The sequence below is a fragment of the Palaemon carinicauda genome, chromosome 6 (genome assembly GCF_036898095.1).
Source record: "Palaemon carinicauda isolate YSFRI2023 chromosome 6, ASM3689809v2, whole genome shotgun sequence".
In the NCBI taxonomy this organism is placed as follows: domain Eukaryota; kingdom Metazoa; phylum Arthropoda; class Malacostraca; order Decapoda; family Palaemonidae; genus Palaemon; species Palaemon carinicauda.
The window spans coordinates 89040323-89050322 of NC_090730.1; the positions used below are offsets into that span (position 1 = coordinate 89040323).

General features: G+C 41.1%; 1 protein-coding gene and 1 pseudogene across 3 annotated transcripts in view; both read left to right on the top strand.

Annotated features, from left to right (window-relative positions):
- LOC137642592 (protogenin B-like) overlaps positions 1-10000 on the top strand; it is a 315452-nt gene that overhangs the window by 57849 nt on the left and 247603 nt on the right. The window contains exon 1 of one of the 3 annotated variants that reach the window (XM_068375287.1): positions 1115-1253. The exons of the other annotated variants lie outside the window; for them this stretch is intronic. The gene's annotated coding sequence lies outside the window, so the exon portion shown is untranslated. Of the gene's footprint in view, positions 1-1114; positions 1254-10000 lie in introns of those variants that run through there. 3 annotated transcript variants of the gene reach the window in all.
- Positions 1238-4639, top strand: LOC137642322 (piggyBac transposable element-derived protein 3-like; annotated as a pseudogene).

The following is a 10000-nucleotide window of genomic DNA, read 5'->3' on the forward strand; positions in this document are numbered from 1 at the left end:
TAAAACACACCCGAAATTTAAAAACATAAGTAGGCCTACATGTTTTATTATAGCGTAATTGACTATTTAAAGTGTAGCAATTTTCTAGAAAAGAATGGAGTTTCCTAAAGATAGTGGTTTACCGACGAAATCGGATGCCGTATTTTAAGCTACGATTGAAATGGATGTATACACGGTAAATTTTTTCGTTTCGTATTTAATTGACACTTTTTAAGAAAACCTATTTTGGTTTCTTCATCTGTGTAATTATTGTATAACACACGAGAGAGAGAGAGAGAGAGAGAGAGAGAGAGAGAGAGAGAGAGAGAGAGAGAGAGAGAGAGAGAATCAGCTGTCGTAATCGAATGCCGTGTTTTTGTTTCTTGTACCACCTGAAGCGAGGAATTGATCGCCACAACTAACAATTGTCATGTTAATTTATTCAACTCAGGCTGCCAAATGTGAACTAAGAAAAATTTTATTTCTTATATATATATATATATATATATATATATATATATATATATATATATATATATATATATATATATGTGTATATATATATATATATATATATATATATATATATATATATATATATATATATATATATATATATATAGAGAGAGAGAGAGAGAGAGAGAGAGAGAGAGAGAGAGAGAGAGAGAGAGAGAGAGAGAGAGAGAGAGAGAGAGAGAGAGAGAGAGAGAGAGAGAAAATTTGAGTTTTTCTGGTACATTCTCTCTCTCTCTCTCTCTCTCTCTCTCTCTCTCTCTCTCTCTCTCTCTCTCCTCTCTCTCTCTCTCTCTCTCTCTCAGAGAGAAGTTTTGATAATTGTACCATGGACCATACAAAACAAATCTTTGTAAAGTAAAACTATGCTGTTTAAAATATGACAAAATATTGCCGACTCGTTACCGAAGTTTAGGCTATTCACTGCTGATAAACGAACTCAGCCTACTGTGAAAGCCTTGAAGACCCACAGGGAAAAATAAAATTGATATGTATACTGTACTAAACAGGAATAATGCTTTAATTCTCTACTGCTGTAGGGGACGAATTAGTCCCCTAATTAAAATACAAGTGTAATGCTGTTATTTTAGGTGCCCACATTGACTAATTTGTCCTCTTACTAGTTCCGTTCTTCCGCCCCACTGACTCCTCCCATTATTAACATCAGCACAAGTAATAAACAATCATTCGGAGGGTTAGGATAAGTCGATTTTATCCTCCATACTACATAAAGTTTTTTCTCAAAATGGATGAAATACAAAGTAAGTAGAGTTACTTCAAACTTCAAATTTATTTCTTAATGAAGGTGTAAATTACCTTACATATGAAAGCAATGTAACATTTAAATACTTTTTGCTTTGTGTTTTATTATTGTTTTTAATTAGTGGACGATCTAGTACAGTTGGGAACAGGGAGTGTTGATGATTATAGGCATAATTAGTCCAACAGGGCACAGCAGAGAAAGACATTGTTTTCTTTAAATATATTATTTTATATTCTCAAATATAGAGATTGTTATGTACACATATTATTTTACATCATTGCCAACATCTTACCACCCCTATCACCACTGTTAAACAATATCTAACATCACCACCTCACCAACCACTTCATAATAACCATCATCACTTTTTATGACTAGATATTCCAAAAATCTATTTTCTATGGAAGAAGGCTGTACAAATTAGCTACCAGGAATTTGGAATGCATTCCCGAAATTGAGCTAGATGAAGTACTAAGTGAAGAGGAACCTGGTGATAATAATGAACTACCTATTACATCGGAAGACTTTCATCAAGATATAGAGACTGGTAGGATTGTTCTAAAGAGCCCTTTTTTGTCATCTTTGAAATGCTTTGTTATTTAAAACATAAAAATCAGTCAGTACCTTGGTAATAGTATAGAACACCACGCTCTCCGTTTACTCCAATATAATGTAATCCTGCAGTTCTCACCTTCTTGCACAGTAATTAGGTGGTTATTTAAATTCTGGGAAAGCAGCAATAAGCAAGATATGTTGAAGAGGCGAGAAGGGATTGTAAAAAGAAAATAGCTCGGTTTCCTCACTAAACGACATGGAACTGACGTCAACATAGTCAACCAAACAGATCGTGATGCCAGCGTACATAGACAGAAGTTCGTGATGCCAGCGTACATTTGATATACTGTATCTTCAAAATATACTTAATCAAGAATTGTGATTACTCAAAAGTGTCACTATTTGTAAATTGTATATTTTAAGGACACTTTTGAGTAATTAATCCATTTTTAATTAAGTATATTTTGAATATACAGTAAATCAAATGTACGCTGGCATCACGAACTTCTGTTTATGTACGCTGGCATCACAAATTCTTCAACATATCTTGCTAATTATTGCTTTCCCAGAATTTAAATAACCCCCTAATTACTGTGCAAGAAGGTGAGAACTGCAGGATTCCATTATATTGGAGTAAATGGAGAGCGTGGTGTTCTACACTATTACCACATAGTTGAACACTATAGTCACACAGTGTGTTTTCAATATTATCTTCAATTTATTCTTAATTTATTTTTATATGTAGCGGGTGAAGCTCCAGTGCTTGAAGACAGATCCACATTTGATGTTGGTGTAACGGTCTGTTTTTCCCCTTGTCCGAAATTTCCCCTGGGGGAAATATGGCCCAGGATATATATCCCCCTGGGGCAACTTTGTCCCAGGATTATCTCCCCCCTCCCCCCTTTGGGACAAGATTCCCCCTTTACTTTGTGGAGGTAACCATTATTTGGGGGGGGGGGGACCAGACCATTACACCGGGTCATAAAAGTAAGTCATTAATTTCTTTAATTTTAATATTTTTAGAGTGCACAGTTCAACATTACCTCTTGCCAGTACAAGTTTGTGACCTGGGAAGGGGGTCCGGAGGCTTGCCCCCCGGCTAGGGGTTGTTACATGGGGACTTCTAGGTTAGGTTAGGTGGGTTTATTAGGTTCTGTACCCTTTTGTACCTTTTTATATTTTGTGTGAAGGGTATATGGAAAAATGCTTTAAAATACACGTTAATATTATCGTAGCATTGCTAACGTTAGCAATGGCATCGTAACATTGGTAACGTTGAGTAACATTGTATATATATATATATATATATATATATATATATATATATATATATATATATATATATATATATATATATATATATTCCTAATATTTTGTCAAACTTACCGTTGATTATTTAATTCATCAGAATAGTTTCTCTGTAAGTGAAGGTGGGGGAGAAATGGGCTAAGGGGGGAAAAATATCTTATGGCTGAAATTCCCCCTTTGGGGAATAACATCCTGGGCTGCTTTTCCTGGGGAGAAATCGATCCTAGGATAATTTCCCCCGGGGGGGGGGGGGGGGATTCTAGTGGGGGGGGGGGGAAATTTCCTACTACATCAGAATTGAGGATATTCCTCATTCCATTGATGAAAATGAGACTGTTGTACTGGAAATAAGTGCCACTTCAGCAACACCAGGAACATTATCTTTAAGAGTGTCTACCAGGAAAGTAAGAAGTAAATCAAAACTTTGTTCTACTTCATGGAAGGTAGCTGATCCTGAGGAATCTTCATTACATGATTATCTTGGCCAAGATCCGATATTCAATGATGACCTACAGCAGCCATTCCAGTATGTGTGAGACATCCTTGATGATGATGATATGGACACTATTGTAGCACAGTCAAACCTCTATGCAATTCAGAAAAATCCAAACAAACCTCTAAATGTTGACCGTAATGAACTAGAACAATGGTTGGGTTTGAGTATCTATTTTTCAATAAGTAAACTTCCTAATATCAGAAGGTATTGGTCAACCCAGCTGGGTCCTCTTAGAGAAATTGCTGCAGATGTTATGAGTCGTAACAGATGCGAGGAAATGAAATCCAAATTTCATATGGGTGGTAATTCGATTCTCGATTCAAATCCCAGAGGAAACGGGGACAAATCATTCAAAGTCTGCCCCCTTGTTGATAAACTGAGATGTAAGTTTCAGCAAATCCCAATGACTCGAAATCTTTGCATTGATGAACAGCTTGCTCCTTTCAAGGGAGATGGCAGTTTCAAACAGCATATACCTAGTAAACCCCATAAATGTGTATAAGTTTATGGTTCTTGCAGACAGTCAGGGTATGACCTATGATTTTATGCCATATACGGGGAAAATTGATCCAGTCGATGACCAAAATGTTCCTGACCTTGGTGCTAGTGCCAATAGTGTGTTACGCTTGGCTCAAGTAATCCCTACAAATTGCAACCATCTTTTATTCTTTGATAATTGGTTTACCTGTGTGCCACTAATGCAGCACCTGTCTACCAGGGGTATTTGGTGTTGTGGAACAGTACGTGTTCCTTGCTTGCCAGGAACAAAGAATTTGAAGGATGCTGAGAAAGCTTTAATGAAAAAATGTAGAGGTTCATATGAAGAGCTAAGAAGTACAGGTGAAGGATGTGAGGTTACCTATGTCAAGTGGTACGATACTAAAATTGTGAACATTGTGGCAACTTTCTCAAAAGCCAATCCCGTCAGTAAGGTCTCCAGTTATGACAGAAAACTCAAGTGTAGGATTGATGTAAACTGCCCAGACATTATTTTGCAGTATAAAAAGTCAATGGGGGGGAGTTGACTTGGTAGACTGCCTCATTTCCCTATACAGGATAACTATAAGGTCCAAGAAATACTACCATCTTATTTTCTGCATAATTGATATGGTAATTGTAAATAGCTGGCTACTATATCGACGAAATGCTGGAAATCTAAATATACCAAAGCCAGATATCCTTCCCCTTGCAGTCTTCAAACTAAAAGTTGCATTTGCTTTCATGAAAAGATGAAAGTCCTCAGGAAACCTGAGAAGAGGCAGACCATCAAGCCTGGAGGGTAAAAGTAAAAAACGGAAGATAGGACGACCTGCACAGGCAAATCCTGATAAACCCATTCGATCTGACCTTGTAGGACATTTCCCATGTGTTGATGATATAGGGAGGATTTGCAAGAATCCAGGCTGTAAAGGAAAAACAAATATTCTGTGCATGAAATGTTAAGTGAATTTGTGTCTCAATAAGAATTACAACTGTTTCCTAAAATTTCACGAACCATAAGCAAGGAATGAGATGACAAGGAGTTTTACATCTTGTATCAGTGTTCCATTCAAAGCAGGAAGCAAGTAAAAAATTAATCTGTATATATCATTGAAATTATTGTCATAATATTCTTAATTATTCAATTACGTTCTGATTTCAAGGAAAATTACAAGGTGAAAATTTGAAACACTAAATTACTAATTGATTTTTAAGTCTTTTGTCTAAAGTATTGATAAGTAAGCAGCTAGTATTTGTCATTCATGCACTTCAATTATGTATAAACTTTCTACAATGAAATATTCAGAAAATAAAAAAAAGTAGTTAAATAATAACCTATGTTTCTAAAATTTTACTGCAGAGTGGATTGGCTGTTCTGATGCCCGAGTGGACTAATTAGGCCTCTAATTATATAATAATAATATAAATAATAAAAAAAACTTATATGAGTATATATTGGTGTTATATAAAAGATTGAAAAGGGAGAAACATTTTTTTGGGTGAGATAGCCATGTCGTCCTGATGGAAGGTTCCTTCAGTAGCTTCCTAAGGGTATATATGACTACAGTAGATATTCCCAGAGAATTAAACTAAAGGTTTCACAGAATTCTAACTTCTGGCGCGAGTACCCATAAGGTTTCCCTTTAGGATATCCTATAATAACAGGGGACGTATGCTTGACACGCCACATAGCTATCTGCACCCCACATAGTGTTTACGCTTCGAGGGGGAAGTGTGGCAAGTTGTGGGAGGAGTCGTTACTAAGTTCTCCTCCTTCGTTACTGTTACGGTACTCGGCGACGTCATAACCAGTCGCCATCTTGGTTGACGTCACCGTTGCGCGCCATCCTCATTCCTTCCGGCGTTTATGCCAGCCTCCATGACAAAATAAGATTGGGAGGGGCCTGATAAGGCCGGAATAGAGAACAAGGGCGGGTCCATCAAGACGACATGGCTATCTCACCCAAAAATAGATTTTTCGCTTCACTCAAAATCCATTTTTTGGGCTCAAGCCATGTCGTCCTGATGGAAGTGTACCAGAGAATTAATGTATCGTGGAATTTTCCCTTTTGTAGTGCCTTCGACTTCTAAACAATATTCCTTTGGTCTGATGACCACAGAGACCTGTGACATTTCCGTTACATGTCACTTCAGATAAGCATATACCATGTTACCGTTTCCTGCCCCCTTGGCAGGGAAGTCCTATTTGGATGTAAGGAACATCTTGAAGTTAGTTGATAAAGGAACTCACCTAGTGTTGGAGATACCTGCCGGTCCCAGGGTCAGATCGAAGAAGGTAAGTACAACGTGTTGGAACAAATTACCTTGGTCTAGAGGAGTTTGCATCAAGAAGAAACAATATTATAACATTGTTCATAATATTCAAAGTGTTTTTATTTCATGTGTGAGGGCGAAATGAGATGCACAGGGTAACAAAATTCTATTTTATGCAGTAAAATAAGAATTAACATGAAATAAGCAAATTTTAAAATGGAATGCAATTAAAAACTTAGACTAAAGACATCAGAAGAAGTGGGTGTGGAATCTGAAAAGGAAAACTTGCCATTACACACATAAGTTCCAGAGGAACTATAAAGTCTTATATACACTTCATGTTAAAAACATGTGGCACACGTGTTTCTGTCTATGTTACTTCACCTTTGTAGAAGAACATTCCTTAGTGTCACAAGGTGGCACTTAAAATCACTATGTTTCGCACTAGGGTCAACACAGGCACCCATGGAGTTGGAGTCCCGAATAACTCGCTGTTCTACGCAGCACTAAGCAGCAGGTTTTAGCACACTACCTGCTGCTACCACATAACGCTTAAGCTCGTGCACCTGCTTCGCGTAGTGTTTGAAAAACACTCTTGAGGATTTCCAGCCCGTGAAAGAGCGACTTTCCTGGGATCATGACCTGCAGGTGTACTGTCAGGATCCGCTCTGCGAATAAAGTAGGTGATCTTTGCCCTTAGTTGTTTGAGTGACAAATCAGACCCCAATGTTTCTCCTTTAAAGAGTTGTCCTCCGCCAAAGTCTGAAGTTCTTCGAAAGATAGACCTGTAGACTCTCCACTGGGCATAGAGAGACATCTTCCTTCAGAGGGAAGATTCTCCAGGGGCCCCACCGTTTGGTGGGAAGCTCGTTCTTGGCGAGAAACGTTGGGTCAGGAAAGAGGGTAAGTTTGCCTGTTTCAGCGAACTGTATCTGGCCCTCTTCTTTTGATAAAGCCACAATTTCACTTGACTCGGGCTCCTGAGGCGAGAGCAAAAAGGAAAATCACTTTTTGAGTCAAATCTTTCAGAGGGCTAGACTCATTGTCCAAACTTGAGGCAAAATGGAGCACCTTGTCAAGAGACCAGGTGATGGGTCACGGTGGAGGTGCAGGACGGAGTTTAGCACATGCCTTTGGCAGCTTGTTAAAGATGTCGTTGGACAGGTCTATCTGGAAGGCATAAAGTAGTGGTCTTGTCAAGGCCGATTTGCAGGTGGAAATCGTGTTGGCTGCCAAGCCTTGTCCATGAAGGTGAATAAAGGACAGACAAAAGTCTATAGAGATTTCTGTAGGATTTTTAGCCTTGACGAAGGACACCCATTTCTTCCAGGATGACTCGTATTGCCTTCTGGTAGATTTTGTTTTGTATTCCTCTAAGAAGTCCAAACTTTTCTTCGAGATCCGAAACCTCTTCTTTACGGCTAGGGAGAGAAAATCATGAGATGAAGGTCTCGGGTTTTCCTTGATGAAGCAAAGACAGTCGACTTCTGAACTTGCTGGGAGAGAACTGGGTCCGGCAGGGGAATTAGCTTGGTTTGTAATTCCAGGATTAGAGGGAACCAGTTGTTCCGGGGCCACTTGGGTGCCACTAGGGCTGCTGTTCCTTGGAAGGTTTTCAGCTTGGTGAGGACTTTCAGCAGAAGGTTGGGTGGAGGGAGCAGGTAAATCTTGGACCATCTGTTCCAATCCTGGGACATGGCGTCCACCGCTTCCGCTCTGGGGTCATCGTATGGGGCCACGTAACGAGGAAGTTGTTTGTTGTCGCTCGTCTCGAAGAGGTCGATCTGCAGTTCCGGGACTTATAGGGAGATGAAGGAGAATGAGTCTGCGTCTAGGGACCATTCTGACTATCGGGGTTGTCCTCGATAGAGCATCCGCCGTCACGTTGCGGAATCTTTGTAGATGAACTGCTGAAAGGTGCCATCTTTTCTTGTCCGCTAGGCGGAAGATGGGCAGTAACACTTGGTTGAGTTGGGGCGATCTTGAGCCCTGACGGTTGAGACATCTGACCACAACGGCACTGTCTAGAGTTAGACGGATGTGGGTAGAGGGACACGGAGACAGCCTCTTCAGAGTAAGAAGGACAGCCATGGCCTCCAAGATGTTGATGTGGAACGTCTTGAATAGGGGAGACCATGTTCCTTGCAGACAGTGCAAACCTGCGTGTCCCAATACCGTAGAGTCCCTTGAGCGATGGAAGAGCTGGCATGGGTTAGGCACGCCAGGTGGCCGTAAAAGTCTGGGCGCCGAACGCTGCAGAAGGCGCTCTCACACCGGAGGTACCCCTCCTTTAAAAGAAAGGTGCACATGAGTCTACAGAAGTCATTTACAATGACTTAAAGTAATCTTAGATTAGTCTTAAAGTTATTTAAACTTATAATATAAGATTCCTTTTCAAGTGTAAGCTTAGGATAGGTAAGCTGGGAAAGAAGCAGAAAGACACATAATTGTGCATCCTGCCCAGCCAATTGCCGTGACCCCACACCCTAACTAATTTTAGGGGCTCTTTAATTGCCTTAAGAGGTGGAAGGAATATCCACATTAGATAAAGCATAGCTTAGACTTCCTCCAGGGTATTAGTCATAGTGAGAGGGGGAGCTGAGTTCATTCAGCATAGAAGAAAAGGGAGAGAAATGATTCCTCCCTATTCACATAGGTCCCGGCAAGGGACTGTGCATGGATGCACAGAGTATGCTAAAAGAATTTACTGCACAACTATACACCATAGATTTCTGCCTAGGGTATGTACTATACCATAGATGTACTAGCTATCGTATATAGCTCTACAATAGTCACTGCCGGCACAAGGCCGGCAGGGAAGAGGTGACAGTCCACTGAAGTAATATGATTAGGTGGTCCCGGCAGCATGACGACATGCCGAAGGCGCCGGCTAATCTCCATCGAGGGGGAACCCCTCTCTGTCATCAGTATATGTGGCAGAGAGAGGGCGAACCTCAGGATAATGGCAGATCGCCGGCAAGTCGGCGGCCCCCGGCAGTCGGCAAGCAACCGGCGAAGGTATTCCAACACCGACATCAATCAATGAGACAGAGAGGATACCGGGTTACGCTGACGGCTGTTGCCTGCAGGGTAGTGACGGCAGTGGACTGGCACTGATCAGTTAGAGAGAAAGGATAGGGGAAGAAAGAGGGAAGGGCAGTAGCTCACTACCCAAACCTCGTCTTCCTCCGGAAGGAGTGTTCAAATGAAAGGGAGAGGGTGGCAACCTTTCATCCAGCCGCAACAGAGCCGGCAGCCGGCTAGAGTTGCGGATGGCGGCCCAAGGGAGGACCGAAGAACACTCTCAAGATAGTGAGGTCTTCCGCCGGCAGACCAACCTGTCGTATGCTATCTCATAGTTCGACTATAAGCGGGAAGCGTAGCAGTTCGGACTACCCAACGAAAGGACCGAGCCGAACCCACAACCCTCCGGCACGCGGTGGAGTTGTAGGACGGCGGACAGAGGTGTGATGGCTAGGCCAACACTAAAGGACAGAGGGGGGAGGGGCAAGGGTCCTGAGAGAGTGTAGGGGAAGGCGTAGCCCTCACCGACACTCCAGGGGTATTCTGTTTCAGTACCAGCACTATCCCTGGTGTAGGAAGAATTCATTCTCCAGCCTAGGGTAGGTTAG